The following is a 14551-nucleotide window of genomic DNA, read 5'->3' as shown; positions in this document are numbered from 1 at the left end:
AGGAAAACCACAAAAATCTTAGCACACTAAAGAGTACGATGTTCAGAGACAGAGGGATGGTCCAAGGCACTGAATGGTTCCCAGGCTTTGCTAGACGTTGGAATCACTTGGCTCCCAGCCCCAGACATTTTGATGTCATTGGTATGGGATGCTCCCTGGGGCATCAGGATTTTTTAAAGCACTGCAGGTGATTCTAATGTGCACTAAAGTTTCAGGACCACAGATCAAAGGTCTTTCCATGAATTCATCACCCCTGCATGCTATTTAGTGCCTTCTGTGGTCAGATGAACTGGAATGGTTTTCCACCTGGATGGATGACCATGTTGGGTACTAAACATGGGTTGCAGAGCTAAACTTCAGCTGAACTTACAGGACAACCGCTACATGAGTTTTGTGCTCTCATGAGTAGCATGTATAAATTTACAAGTCCAGGGTCCAAGAATCTCATGAGAGCAAGAAACATCTCATTACTTTAGTCCCTGTAAAAAAGTTAAAATTTCCCATAGTGCTCCAACTGACTTGGTAGAAAGGCATTCCATTTCAGTTTTGGAAGGATCCTTCCCCTGGTCCCAACATTATGCAAAGTTCCAAAGATTCCTTCAGAGGGCAGAATAGCCTGGAAGGATCCCCTCCTTCCACAGGTAACACCAGATAACCCCAAAATGCCCCATCGTTATCTTAGTCCATACATTTTTAAAAAGAATATGGAAGCCATCCCCTAAAAAAAAACATATATTTTATAGATTACTTAAAAAACAAATTTTGAGTAAACCCATGAATTGATCATTTGTGAGATTCATTTGGAGCAAGTCTGGCTTCACCCCCCAACTGATTTTGTGAACACTCACGACACACACGAAATGTTTTATGAATAGTTTAGACTGCAAAAACAATGAGTAGGACACGAATTCTATCTTCAGAAACCTACACGTTTAATGATTCTAACCTCAAGGAATAAAGTCGCCATAAGAAAAGTAGAGATTAGAACTAAGTAATCAGTGACGGTGTCTACACAACATGGGACAGATGAAAAGAGAAAACAAGAGGATCAGAGAAGGGGTGCCCAGGTGGCTCAGTTGGTTAAGCGTCTGACTTCAACTCAGGCCATGATCTCATGGTCTGCGAGTTCGAGCCCCGCATCAGGCTCTGTGCTGACAGCTCAGAGCCTGGAGTCTGTGTCTCCCTCTCTCTCTGCCCCTCCCCAGCTTATGCTCTGTCTCTTTCTGTCTCAAAAATAAAAAAAAAACACTTTTAAAAAATGTTTTTAAAGAGGATCAGAGAAGACTTTATGGTGAAAAACAGCAATTGAGCTCAACTTTCAAGGATGGCTGTGATTGGCTGATTCAACCTCACACTCATCATTCCATTTTTCCCCCATAAAAACACAGTGTCCTGTGTGGAGCTAGAATTATTGCAATCATCATCACTGCCACAGTTTTTCAAGTGAAAACAATGAAGACCCGAGGTGATTATATACATTTCCCAAAACCACAAAGCTCATCAGTGATACGACTTGATCTTGAAATTCTACTATTGACACCGAAAGCCAACCTCTTTCCACTTAGCCAGGCACTATTTATTCACACCTTAATCATACTAAGTGTTGTAAAAAAAAAAAAAAAATACTCTTTATTGTTGGTGGAACCTCCTTCCCAGTCTGATTTGAGGTTTTTTTTTTTTTTTTTGAAGATCTAATCACTTTATTAAGTGATTCATGACTTGGGCAGCATCTCACTATCCTAATCTGATTTCAATGTCTGTCTTGGAACCAATTTGTCTCAAACCTCACAATGCACTAAGAGCAACTTAAAAAATTCAAAAACACATTGACAGTAACTCAGAAAACATTGGGAATACCAGACCAAGAAAACGAGGGCCGGTTAGCCATCCAGAAGAAGCCACACTTCAACGTTTATTTATTTTTGAGACAGAGAGAGACAGAGCACGAACGGGGGAGGGTCAGAGAGAGAGGGAGACACAGAATCCGAAACAGGCTCCAGGCTCTGCGCAGTCAGCACAGAGCCCGACGCAGGGCTCGAACCCACAAACCGTGAGATCCTGACCTGAGCGAAGCCGGATGCTCAACCGACTGAGCCACCCAGGCGCCCCGAACTTTAAATTATCATCACACTGACAAAAGAACTTCAGTAGGATGACTTCATGGTTTACTCCATCCCATTTTTCCAGGAAAGAGGGTTTAGGGTACCACACTGTCATTAGTCAGGGCCCTCCTGAGAAACAGCACCAGTAGGCCGTGCCTACAGAAAGAAAAGAGATGTGTGCCAAGGAGTTGGCTCCCGCAATTATGGAGGCTGACAAGTCCCAAATTCTGCAGCCCGCCGGCTGGAGACCCAGGAAAGCCGACGGTGGAGGCTCAGTCTCAGGCCCACGACCCGAGAAGCAAGAGAGCAGTGTTGATTCGCAAACCACCTACCTCCCTCCGTGCAGGAAGAAAGGGCAGCCTCTCCAGATCAGCCGGCGGCCGGTTAACGAGCCAGGGAACTCACCTCTGAGGCTTGTATTAGGCGTGCAAGACGAGCAGGTCTCCCCACCAGCCTGCCAGAGTCTTAAAAGTTTACGTGGACACCTTACCTGGATCCGGCGCACGTACTGTCCATTGCCCTCCCGCGGCTGCAGTCCTTGCAAACGGCTCCGGCCGTGGGGACGGAAGGCTGAGCAGAGTTTCCGAGGGCAGGGGAGGGGCCGAGCAACTGGGGGTCCCGCACGCACACGGGTCAACCCGAGGTCACGGCCTCTCGATGACCTCCTCCGACAGGCGGACGGGTGTAAGTCCCCGGCTGAAAGCGGGCAGGCTCCAGACCCAAAAAAAGAGCCGGTGTTTCGGTGTCTCCCATGCTTAGGCCCCAGGTCGAGGCAGTCAGGGAAGATTGCAGCCGGGGTGCAGGGGTCCAGGAGCACCTGGCTCCGGGGGTCCCCAAATGGGCCAAGTTCAGCCACTGACAAAATCTAAAGGCAGGGGTGGTGAAAAAGAAAGGCATTTTTTTTCCCGTGAGACCAACACTGGGGAGACAGCAGACTAGCTTCTCAAAGCCTGTCCCCGGGGCTTACATGAAGCCTTTCTATGAGGAAAATGTGGGGCAAAGGTGGGTGAGTACCTGCAGGTGGGCAGTGAAGGTCAAATCCATCACTGTTTTGGAGTCAATCAGGCAGGAGTCTTGCTGACTCAGGGCAGCCTTTACTGCTTGAGGGGGTTGTTTCGGTTCCCGAAGCGCTGGAAAGAACCTAACTAGAAAGCAGGAGGTCACAACGGAGGTGGCCAAAATCCTCTTTCAAGATGAATTTCTTCTTGGGGCACCTGGGTGGCTCGGTCGGTGGAGATCCCAATCGGTTGGGTATCCTACCCGGTTTAGGCTCGGGTCATGATCTCAGGGTCGTGGGATGGGGCCCTGTATTGGGTTCTACACGGAGTGTGGAGAATGCTTGAGATTTTCACTCTCTCTCTCCCTCTCTCTCTCTCTCTATGTCCCTCTTCCCTGCTTGTACACTCTCTCTCTGTCTCTAAAATAAACTAAAAAAATAAAGGATGAGTTTCTCCTTATTGGGCCTTTTGATTTTATTCAGACCTTCAATTGATTGAACAAGGCCCACCCCTATCAGGCAGTCAATCTACCGACTCTAAATTCTAATCTCATCCAGAAACACCCTCACAGGCACACCCAGCATAACGTTTGGTGAAATGTCTGGGCACCTGTGGCCCAGTCAAACTGACACATAAAACCCACTATCACAGGGACTTGAAGGAGACACCACACAGTGACTGGAATATAACCCCAATAGGCCCTACTGGGAGAATCAGAATCAGGCTTTTTTTATTTTATTAAAATAGAGTCATTGACTGTGTGATAGAGAATACAGAACAAATGCAAGTGAGCAAAATTATAGTTTGTTAATTCACATGCAGTTCCTTTTCTAACGTTAACATTAAAAATTAATGGAAGTTTCAGGGACGCCTGAGTGGCTCAGCTGGTTAAGCATCCAACCTGTGGCTCAGGTCATGATCTCACAGTTTGTGGGATCGAGCCCCACCCTGGGCTCATCACTATCAGCACGGAGCCTGTTTAGGATTCTCTCTCTCCCCCTCTCTCTGCCCCTCCCCCATGTGCTCTCCCTTTCTCCCTCTCTCAAAATAAAAAAATGAACTTTAAAAAAAAAATAATGGAAGTTTCAGAGGTCCCGTTTCAAAGGTTCAACAAAAGGCACCAGCAGACTGATGGGGGAAGTCACTGCTTGTTATGTGAATCCCACAGCAGAGCGTCCTTGGATTCGGGCCAGTGCCCCTGAGGGACGTGTTCTCCAGATGAAGCTCTGTCCACCAGCTCCCGGGTCCTTGTCAAAGAAGCCCCTGGGTGGAAATGAAAGGCACCCATGCTGAGCAGCTTTCGTGGCTCAATTCAAAAAACAAACAGGCAGGGAGGAGGGCACTTGTTGGGATGAGCACTGGGTGTTGTAAGGAAACCAATCTGACAATAAATTATATTCAAAATAAACAAATAAATAAAATTTAAAACAAACAAATAAACAAACTCTATTTTGTTTTTCCAGAATTTACTTTATGTAATGGGATTAAATTATTGGGGGGGGGAGAGTGGGGAGGGGGAATGGGTCCAGCTATGAAAATGACAACAAAACATAGTGACCAAGGCCCATGGGCTTTGTCAGGTTTTAACTTCCATGTACAATATTTAATTCGTAGTAAGTCTTCTCTCTCTCTTTTTTTTTAAATAATTTGTAAAACTAAAATAAAAAGTGTGTGACAGAAATATTTAGAGATAAGCCAATAAAGCGTACGTTTCAGTCAGCTTTCACTTTCAGTGTTTTTCTTGTGTGGTACTGTGCCTCTTATTAAAGAAGTGAATTTCCCTTCGTGCTGGGTGACGGGAGGAAAATAATTTCCTTTCAATAAGGAAATATGAATACTGAGAAATTGTCTGAGGCTTTTAATAACTAAAATGACAAAAGACTGCCTAAGAAAATGCATTTAGCTTTTGGAAATAAGCATCAATCAGCCTTGTATGTGGCCCTGGGAATTTGCAGCAGCAAACAAGCCTCCTTCTCCCCTTACCAGTCAGAAAGAGAAACCACATGTAGCAAAATGAAGCTCAAAGTGTTTTCTAAAGAAGGTAACAGCTCTGGTTTTTCAGAGCCTCCTTCATGAGTTACCAAGCTAGGCTCTTTGAATAGTCACGTAATATTCACCCTGCAATATATAGACATTCGTCATACCTACATATAGATATTCACCCTGCAATATATAGACGTTCGTCATACCTACACATAGAAAGGATATTAAGAGAAATGAAGATTTTCAGCCTATAAGCTAATAAGTGGCAAAGCTAGGGTATAACCTTGGTCTATTTGCTTCCAAACAGTGCTTGTACTACCCCACCCCATGAAGAGCTGAGTTATAGGTTTATCAAATCTTTGGGCTTTATCCGAAAACTGTATATAAAACCACAAAAATATAATTGCAAATGTAAGGTAGAAAAGTCCAGTGTGACGCGACCTTCGCATCAGCAAATACTCGAGGAAAAACTACTGCAGGTAAGGACATTTTCTGCAGAAACCGTAGATAAGAGTCCTTATCTTCAAGAAGAAAACCAAGACAAATACATGATTTAGAGCAAATGGGATAAGGCACTATGAGTAAAAAGTCCTACAAAACATCAGTGGCAAAAGCGTAACAAGTGGGAAGGACTCGCGTGGTCCGAACAGACCAAGCCAGACCGATTTCAGGGCAGAAGAGGGACTCCCATGTGACCTGCGTCACTGCCACGGACTGGAGTCAAATTCACAGGGTCTTACCCCATCATCCATGGGGACACAAGCAAATTTTAAGGAGCATGAAAAGCCTTGAAATTGTATGTGAAAATTTTGTGTATCTGAGCATTTTGCTAGGAAGGAACCCCTGCTCTTCAGTAGATTTTCAACTATGTCCATGACTCAGAGGGATTAAGAAGCACTGAGGTAGGTTAAGAAGCACTGACGTAGGACAGGAGGCACGAGGGGGAGATTTTAGCTCTGGCAAGACAAAGAAACATGATTCTAGACATGCAATCCATGGCATGGTTGGACGGTGAGCTCACAAGTCCTGCCCAAGTGCAGGGCTCCCCCAACCCCACCCCCCGACACACAGAGGTAGGTGGAGCCCAGGTCCTACAAGAGCTCACATCCCAGATCGTGGGCATCGGAAGTAATAGTTTAAGTCGGGGCAGGGGTGGGGGGGGGTGGGGGTTGTTGAGTAAGAACATACCATGTGGTCAGTGCCTGGGGAATAATTTACTTTGTAGCCATTTCTAAAAAACACTAGAGGAGAAGAGATTGTTTGCATGCATCATTTAATATAATAGGGAGCCTCTAACCTTGTTTTGTTTAAATGTTGCACAATGGGGTCGCCTAGCTGGCTCATCTGAGGAGCGTGTGACTGTTGATCTTGGGGCCATGAGTTTGAGCCTGACATTGGGTGTAGAGATTACTTAAATGAATAAAACTTTAAATAAATAAATAGATAGATAGGTAGATAGATAACGTTGCACGATGTTTAGAGTTTAAATAGCAATAGCAAATGCATACACATTTGTATCTCTATTAGATACTTCTCATTTGGTTATTGAAATGATCCTGCTCAGGGCGCCTGGGTGGCGCAGTCAGTTAAGCAAGGGACTTTGGATTTCGTCTTGGGTCGTGGTCTCGCGGTTCTTTAGTTTGATCCCCGCACCAGGCTCTGCACTGGCAGCATAGAGCCTGCTTGGGATTCTGTCTCCCTCTCTCGCTGCCCCTCCCCCACTTGCTCTCTGTCTCTCTCTCAGAATAAATAAAAATAAACTTTAAAAAATTAAAATAAAATAAAATAAAATAAAATAAAATAAAATAAAATAAAATAATCCTGCTTTACAAAAAGAGCAGATATTCTGTATTTCTGGCTGGAGGTAGTAAAACATAATCCAACTGAAGGCATAGTATTACGCTTAGAGCAGCCAAAAAGAAAAGCTTAGCATATGAAATATGCAATGGAATATAATAAATGGTACTTTTTGTTGCCCAATAATTTAATAACTTTAGATCTTATAATGAATAAATATTCTTTAGATGAATTAAAAAATTGATATTAGTAAATAAGAATATAGAAATCCCCCATATCTCAGGGTGCCTGGGTGACTCAGTCCGTTGAGTGACCCACTCTTGGTTTTGGCTCAAGTCATGATCTCCTGGTTCACGGGATCAAGCCCTGTGTCTGGCTCTGCACTGACAGGTCAGAGCTTGCTTGGGAGTTCTCTCTATCTCTCTCTGCTCCTCCCACATAGCGCTCTCTCAAAATACATAAATAAACATTTTTTTAATCCCCAGATCCTATTACCTACAGGTAACCACTATTTGCCTGTTGACATATTCCTTTCCACATTTGTTTTTATGTATCTTTGCACTCACGTATATTTTAAAAGAATAAATATCATAATACATACCGTTGGGTGACTTGCCTTTCCCACTCAGAGATATCACTTCCATAATAAGAAGTGTATCTCTCCACCTCATTTGAGTGATTGCCTAGCAAACACTATATAGCGATAAACTATCATTTCTTTAACCCGTCTGCTGTTTGGATTGTTTTGATTACTCCTGACCTCATCAATGTTGCATAAGTTGATTGTCGGAAACAGCCGCCCAAAAGTAGTCCTGGGAATAAAAGTAAGCAGGTGCCAGAGGAAACTTGCAAGAAACTCTGGAATGTTTGCAAAATCCATGCGTATTAGTTTCCTAGGGCCGCCGTAACAAATTACCACAGACTGGGTGGTTTAAAATGACAGAAATTCCTTCTCTGACAAGTTCTGGAGATTAGCAGTCCAAGGTCAGGGTGTTGGCAAGACCGTGCTCCCTCTGAGCTGCCAGCTCTAGGGAAGATAAATCCCCACCTCTCTCCCCATGTCCAGAGCTGGCCGGCCATCCCTGGCTCACAGCTTCCTCACTCCAATTTCCGCCTCTGTTTTCACATGGCCTTCTCTGCCTCATGTGACTCTGTCTCTTCATTTTCCTCTCCATGTGTCTCTAGGTTCAAATGCCCTCCTTATTAGGATAGCAGTCATTAAAGTAGGGCCCACACTAATCCAGTGTGATTTCATGTTAACTTGATTACCTCTGCAGACACAATTTCCCAGTAAGGTCACTCTCACAGGTACCAGGGGTTAGGGCTTCAACCTATTTGGAGAGATGGAGGGGGGTGCAATTTAACCCACCAAAATGTGTGAACTTTGAAATAAAAGAGTGGTCTAGTCATCACCAGGACTTCATATTCTGGGCCTGTTCAGCAACAAAAGAGATCTGAGAGCCTTTAGCCAATAAAAACTCAGAAATGCCCCACTTAGGGTGGCTCAGAGACTGGACCAGGGCTGAGTCTGTAGTAGGCTAGCCTATAGGGATGTGGGGACAGGGGAACAAGGACTGGGTCTGACCCAATCACCCTACTGGTGTCCCCCTGCACAGACAAATCCCATCCATCTTATAAGTCTCATAAACTCTAGTCCCTTAAGAGTCATCTAACACTGGTTTTTCTTTAAATTCCTGTGGTATATTCCATCCATTTTATGTGTGTTAAATATACGATCACCACCTGTTATGTCATATTTTTTAGTTGTACTATCTCTTTAATAATCTTACCAGATGCTTAAGACTAATATTTCTATGCCATGACAGTAATCATCACAGGGGTAGGCATTCAGGAAAACTCTGTCGCACATAAAATACCTACTGAAAAATGTAATTCTTTAATTGACCTGAGAGAGGGTGACTGAGCCAGAGCATAAGGGCGGAGCAGGTGACCTGGAGCCTGATTTGTGGCGTCCTCACACTTGAACTTGGAGGAAATCCAAGTCACCTCCTGTTGTAGCCACTCTTCAAATTTGCTCTCCGCATGTAACCTTTGTCTGACATTTCTCTTCTCCAAGTTGGATTTCAATCACAGACTTCAAGGTTTTCTGTCGAAGCTGACCCAGTAAATGTAAAGGGTTACTCTGAGAACGGGCCTCTTTGTGGTCCAAACACAGCCTGGGATTTTGCACTCAATCGGCACCTAGCAGGGAAAATCCCTGGGTGCTTCAGATATCTTCCAAGCATGCACACATGGCCACCCCTTCACGCCTGACTTCCCAGTGAACGAATAAGCCAACTGAGATGCAGTGAGTCCTTCATACAGCCCGCACTGCCAGCAGAGACCTGCCTAAACTAATTTACAGTCCCCATCTGATTCTATGCCCATGCCTTTCAGCTAACAAGGGCATTAGCCCCCAGCATTTCTAAGAGGCAAATTGCTTTTCTAACAGCAATTATAAGAGTGCTAACAAAAAGCTAAAGATTTGGAGAATCGATTTACTCCTTTTACTTTCAAATCACTGTATCTGATTTTCCTCATTGAATTTTAATTTTAGGCCATGAATGCAGAAATTGCTTCCTTTCAAGCACCGAGTAAGAAGACATATTTTTGCACAGTCTAGGCCTTCTTTTAGGGAACATCACTTTCATCTTCCTATTGAATAGGCATAAAGAGGGAAATCATACTCTGAATAATTAGGAGGAAGAGTTTGCTCTAGAAGGGAAATGTGATAAAAAAAAAATCTATTGACGACAAGTAAACACTGGGGGGAAATCATAAAAACGGCCAATTTGCCTATAAAAAACACATATTGTCCTCTGTGTTCCTGTACAATTAATTAATAGAAGATACTGTGGAATATGAGCAGAAAGGCATGTGCTTTTATTTTATGCCAACTGAAAATCTTAGCTCTTATTGTCTGATTTTAAGGATCTGTTGCTCAAAGTATATGTGGAATAAATCCCTATTTAATATTATCTGTAATGATACCACATATTTTGTCAATTAGGGTTATTCTTCTTCTTCTTTTTCTTTTTTAGGTAATCTCTATGCCCAACTTGGGGTTCAAATTCACAACCCCAAGGTTAACAGTTGCATCTTCAATTGACTGAGCCAGCCAGATGCCCCAGGTTTATCATTCTTGTACAATAAACAGATGACATACTTAAAGAAGCCCACTAGACATAATATGTGTCTGCAAATGAGAATGTAAATAATGTTTCTATCTGTAAGATGCTGCCAGATGAAGTGAATGGGTACTTAGACTGTGAAGTGTTTGATAGAAAAACACTGAGTGACAGCTTCATTTCAGGGTAATGCTTTCCTAATATGGCTCACCTATTATTTAAATGGAAATAGACCAAATAACTAATAGACATGAAATGCAGTAAAATTCAAAACGTTATAATCCTAGAAAGAACCCGCCAGTATTAAGTCACACGTGCTACTCGTTGGCCAGTGATCTGTAAAGCATCCGTGTGCTTGTCTTGCTTTGTTCTTTGAAATACTTTCTGGGTGTTACAACTTTAGTAAAAGCATGTATTTTTAAAATTGCATCAACATCAGTGTAAGCCAAATAGGTTATGCAACGATTTTATTATTTCCACTGTCTGATTCATAAATATAATGAACAGAACACACAAGGTTCTGAGTTCTGAGCTCACAGTTCATGAGATCAAGCCCCAAACCAGGTTCTGCACTGGTAGCATAGAGCCTGATTGGGATTCTCTCTCTCCCTTTCCATCTGCCCCTTCTCCACTCACGCTTTCACTCTCTCGATGAACAGAACACACAAGGAACAGGACACACACAAGGTTGAATGAGTCATAAATAAGGTGTGTCTGGTTTCCTGCTGTGCCGGGATTTGAGTAGCAAACAAGAAGAATGTAAAGACACGGGATCTGGAGGACTGAGAGAGGGAACTTGGGTAAGATTCAGGGATAATCCCCCGTGTGAGCCACCATTAGTACAAGCTGGATATCCACAGATAAATGGTGAACTTGGATTTAATTTAGCAGTATCCTGGGAGTCTGATCAACCACTTGAGAAGTGGCTGCGAGAGTTTCCATGAAGCGATAAAACATAAGGAAAGGGATTGTAAACAGTGGGATTCCGAAAGGATTTATTTTGAACCGAATTCTAATACTATTGTTCCAGGAAGATAGAGAGCATTGAGAGAAACATCTGTCCTTGAGGAAGATGTTGGCAAGGCTAATCAGGGGCAACAATGAGAAGGTTTCAGGACAGGAATCCGACCGCAAATGAAGGGGTGACTGGAGTACAAATTGGGAGCCTGGGGCAAAGCCTCAGTCAAAGATAAGCAGTGTGGTCAAGCTAGTGTGAAGAAAGGCTAGCCTTCCTTGATTCTGAGGATGACTCCAGGCACACTGGCGACTGAGACTGTACCAGATTTAGTCATTTGAGACCATTTGCTTTTGAAGATGATTCTTACATATTTCAGGATTGACTTAGAAACTATGGCAGGGAGAATGAGCCCAAAGCAATTAATGAATGACCAATGATTCCAGAAGAAAAGGCATAGCTAATTAGTATATATGATTCAGCACAACAAATGAAACAAAAATTGTTTTGATTGATCTTTGGAATGTATCCTACAGTTGGCTCATCATTTACCACCTTATGGTTCCTATTTTACCTCCTCCCAGAGGAAGAGAAATATCTTCTGTATTTATATATATTTATATGGAAGAGCCTCCCATGGGTATTTAAATGAAATATAACTCCCATGATTGTTATATAAAAACTAAAATGTAGAGGTGCCTGGGTGGCTCAGTCAGTTAAGCATCAACTCTTGATCTCAGCTCACAGTTCATGAGATCAAGCCCCAAGGCAAGTTCTGCACTGGTAGCATAGAGCCTGATTGGGATTCTCTCTCTCCCTTTCCATCTGCCCCTTCTCCACTCACACTTTCACTCTCTGAAAATTCAGAAATAAACTTTAACAGAAAGAAAAAGAGGAACACCTGGACGGCTCAATTGGTGAAGTGTCCAACTTCGGCTCAGGCTATGATCTCGCAGTTTGTGAGTTTGAGCCCGGCATCAGGCCCTGTGCTGATAGCTCACAGCCTGGATCCTGCTTCGAATTCTGTGTCTCCCTCTCTCTCTCTGTCCCTCCCCAGCTTGTACTCTGTCTCTGTCTCTCTCAAAAATAAATAAACATTAAAAAAAATTAGAAAAAGAAAATGTACAGAGCAATGTGCTTGACATGCTACCATTTGAATAAAAAAAGAGGTGGAAATAAAAATAAATAAAATAAATTTGTATTTTTCTATAGGCATTTAAAAAAAACTTCTGGCAAGAGCATAGGAAATGGGGGGATGGCAACTCGATACATAGAAGCAGGCTGGGAGGGAGACTTCTCACTGTATATAAATTTTATACTTTGGATATTTTAATTATATGATAGTTACCTATTTTTAAAAGTAAAACATTTTAAAATATAAACATCCTTACCTTATATATTTAAATATGTAATGATTAATAATATAAATATAAAAAATAAAAATTAATACATACTAACCATGTTATGAGAATTAATGGAGATAAAATTACTGAAAAGAGGCACCTGGCTGGATTAGTCAGTAGAGCAAGTGACTCTTGATCTAGGTAGGGGTCACGAGTTCAAGCCCCACATTGGGTGTAGAGCTTACTTTAAAAAAAAAAATAGCAAAAGCTAGTTACTTTTAGGTGGCACAAAATTTCACTTGAATTGCCTGGAAGTCAAAGAAACAGGGAAAACAGGGTGAGTTACAATAACTGTTATAATTTGTAACCAGACGCACATTGTCCAGTTTTCTTACTATGGCTAGCCTAGCTAAGTGTTTGCTCCTAGGGCAAAGCCTGGAGATAGGAGCATCTGTTGCCTGAAGTTCTGGATATATTAACGCGGTGAGAAAAAAGAATCAAGAAGTGTGGTACTTTGTACTTGGCAACACTGGAACCAAGTCTCCAAGAATCTCTGCCCTATAGGATTCCAAGTTAGATCTGGCCCAAAGAAAATACGATGACATTTGGATGCCAGACGTGAAGCAGCAGCCATGAGTCCCCAGAAGTCAGTGTGATTAGATGCGACAGGCAAAGCAGAGATGCCAACAGATTCCAACTTGGGTCCATTCTCCTCCACTCCAAGTTCATCTCTTCTCAACTGATAGCCTGCTTATCAACAGCCACCCAAGAACCACTACCAGATAGAGAGGCAACACCCTGCAGTTGACTTCACCAGCATTCTGCAGTCTCATCCCAGCGGCTGGACCTGCTTGGCTTCCCAGAGTCCCATGTAAGCTCCAACTTGTCCTCCCTGTGCTTCCGGAAAACTGGTTAAAGCCTTGTCTTTGATCCACTAACTCTCTCTTTGGACACTCATTTCCTGAGCTTTGTCCAGTAAGGTCTTTATGTCTATAGTCAAGTGCCTTATTTCATAACCTTCATAGAGGTTCTGTTTTCCTAAATGACTCTGAGAGATATGTTGGCATAGGTAGGGTTAGCAGTCCTAAAGCACATGTCCAAATATGGCATCAGGAGCATTCAAATGGGTAAGAATCAGAAAAGAAAATCCAAGTAAATGAAGAAACAAGGCAACAAGAACAGAGAACCAAGGGTCAGGTAGGTGAGCAAAAAAGGCCATCTGGGTGGTGGGAAACCAGAGGGCAACAGGACACAGCTGTAACATAATATTGCCACCTTAACACCGGACCACAAAAATTTTCTTCCTGCCCATTTCTTACATAAACACCTGATTCAGCCTGATACCCTCCTGTACTTCGATTAGAGACTTCAGTAAGTTAGTCCAAGAATGTAGATTTCTGATGATCTATTTTAATATCAAGTTTGAGCCCAGAGAGTCCAAGACCATGGTTTTACTCCTTTGGTGCTCACTGACCTGTTTAGAACGCTATTGATAACCACACTCAAATATTTATCGGGCCCTTATATGCCATGCCCTGTGCTAAGATCTTTACACGTAGTACCTCATTTAAACCTCACAACAACCTACAAAACACATACATTATACTCATTTCATAAATAAGAATGACACAACTTAGTAAGTTGCACAGCCTAGATTTAAAGGGAAATTGTAGGAGGCTCCTAAGCCTAAGCATTTGACTGCTAAGCACTCCTGTTTTTTTCTCCAAGAAAAACGAAACGAACACAAACACAAACACACTTGTACAAAATTTTCCTTACATTTGCAAAAGGTTCACAAATCCTCATTTACTAATTCCCATGAGCTTCCATAAATAACAGCAGTCCCAACAAGGTCTCGGATGGAGCTAAAGAATGGGTAATATGAAAATGACAGTTCTTTTAGGGTTTATGGTAGATAATCTCTAAAAACAGCCACCATTGATTCCTTCTTTCCATGTACATGTGTGCTACTCCCACTGTGAGTGATAGAGTTGGTTTCACCTGTCCTGTAAAGAAGCCTTTCCTGTAATTGCAACCAATGGACAATGGAAGTGACCTTCTTACCCTTGGCCTTAAGAAGATGAACACCTTCCACGTAAATCATCTTGAAGTGTAGCCACCATGCTGTGACAAAACCAACCCACAAAGAGAAGACACAGTAAGGAGAAGCAAGATGCTCCAGTCAACAACCAGCACCAACTAGTGGTCATGTGAGTGCCTTCTTGAGATTCTGGCCCAGGAGAGC

Source organism: Felis catus, chromosome D3, assembly GCF_018350175.1.
Source record: "Felis catus isolate Fca126 chromosome D3, F.catus_Fca126_mat1.0, whole genome shotgun sequence".
In the NCBI taxonomy this organism is placed as follows: Eukaryota; Metazoa; Chordata; class Mammalia; order Carnivora; family Felidae; genus Felis; species Felis catus.
Note: the sequence above shows the minus strand (reverse complement) of the source record.